Genomic DNA, 2198 nt, shown 5'->3' on the forward strand with positions numbered 1-2198 from the left:
CCAACAGTGGGAAAAGAGACATGACAAGTGCATCGCATGTAATGGAGAGTATTTAGAAGGTGACTGAAGTAATTTTGTAAAAAGGTTCATCAATAAGTTTTTTATGACAACAATCCGGTTTCTTTTGGGTCTCCCCTCGTATGTCTTTTGGTCTTTTATGTTTCCATCTATGGTTGTGGTCGTAGTTCCCCAGATTCAGAATAAACGGGTTCGGCGAATGTCTGGAGATTCTGTGTAGTCTTGTGGTGAGTTTGTGGATTACCTCCGTGAGAGTCTCAAGTCGGTATTCCCGGTGCAGGTCCGCGATGCGTGTGTATCGTGGAGCATTGCTTATGGTTTTGAGTACTTTGTTTTGTATGAGCTGCAGACGGCGCAGGCGTGTGGGCGCAGCGAATCCCCAGGAAGTCAACAACTCGGCCGTGGCGTTCCTCCTGCCGGTTGCTCAGGCGGGAGGAAGTGACCCTCACGCGTCTTCGGATCGGGCACTGTCCTCTCACACATAGCTTTCCATTACAGCGGGAGGATCCCCCGGTTTGTGATGCTTGTGGTGTGCACATCTCTGTCCGGCACATTTTAACAGACTGCATTTTATACCGTGATGCAAGGGCAGAAGCACAAGTTGATGGGGATCTGCCCTGTGTTTTAGCCAATGATGAGACGTGTGTGTCTAGGGTTTTAGAGTTTTGTGATATGTCTGGACTCTGGCCTAAGCTTTTAGGCTGGAGGTTTTAGTGTACTGCAAAGTGACTAGCTCCTCACTTTTCTTCCTTGCGGTCAGCCAGCCACTTCCATCTGCTATATTGTCTTAGCTCCTTCTACCACTTTCTTCCTGTGTTGTCCATGTTTTACTGCTGACGGCATGCTTCGTCCCACGGTTCGGTGTGGGTAGGCACAAATTCAAATGGCTCTGAGCACTATGGGACTTAACATCGGAGGTCATCAGTCCCCTAGAACTTAGAACTACTTAAACCTAACTAACCTAAGGACATCACACACATCCATGCCGGAGGCAGGATTCGAACCTGCGACCGTAGCGGTCGCACGGTTCCAGACTGGAGCGCCTACAACCGCTCGGCCACACCAGCCAGCGTGTAGGCACATATTTTCCCAACCTTGTTACCTATATTTTACGTTCTGTTTTATCTTACTGTTATGATTATTTTCTTGACACCAGTCTCAATCAGTTACTGAGCGGGCGCTGAAGACCTTGCCGTCGTGCGTCCAAAAAACCCTCTCCATCCATCCATCAATCCATCTCTCTTACTCGTGATCACCACCACCGCAAACACCGCTGTCATCACCCACTTGACATCCACTGCTGGATAAAACCTGGCTCCAAATTTTTTTGAAAGTTGTGCTGTTGCAATGTTACCCGCTCCAGTCACGGTTGGCGTCGTCAGGACTGACAGATGACAGCACTAACAATCGATACACACTGAGGTGACAAAAGTCGTGGGATAGCAATATGCACACATGCAGATCAATTCTTCAAAATGACAGTCACAATCGCATTATTTATTCTACCGCCAACCGGTTTCAACTCGCGATGGGGTCATCTTCAGGGCAATTTACGCTGTAAAGTTATAATACTACACTAATGGCCATTAAAATTGCCACACCACGAAGATGACGTGCTACAGACGCGAAATTTAACCGACAGGAAGAAGATGCTGTGATATGCAAATGATTAGCTTTTCAGAGCATTCACATAAGGTTGGCGCCGGTGGCGACACCTACAACGTGCTGACATGAGGAAAGTTTACGACCGATTTCTCATACACAGACAGCAATTGACCGGCGTCGCCTGGTGAAACGTTGATGTGATGCCTCGTGTAAGGAGGAGAAATGCGTACCATCACGTTTCCGACTTTGATAAAGGTCGGATTGTAGTCTAGGACCTGGAAGAGCAGCTGATCGGAATGGACAGTGTCTTGAGAGGAGGATATAACATGAACATCAACAAAAGGAAAAGAGGATAATGGAATGGAAAAGGAGGATAATGGAATGTAATCGAATTAAATCGGGTAATGCTGAGGGAATTAAATTAGGAAATGAAACGCTTAAGGTAGTTTTGTAGTTTGGGGAGCAAAATAACTGATGATGGTCGAAGTAGAGAGGATATAAAATGTAGACTAGCAATTGCAACGAAAGCGTTTCTGAGGAACAAAAATTGTTAACATCGAGTATAGATTTAAGTG

The sequence above is a fragment of the Schistocerca cancellata genome, chromosome 12, assembly GCF_023864275.1.
Source record: "Schistocerca cancellata isolate TAMUIC-IGC-003103 chromosome 12, iqSchCanc2.1, whole genome shotgun sequence".
Lineage (NCBI taxonomy): Eukaryota > Metazoa > Arthropoda > Insecta > Orthoptera > Acrididae > Schistocerca > Schistocerca cancellata.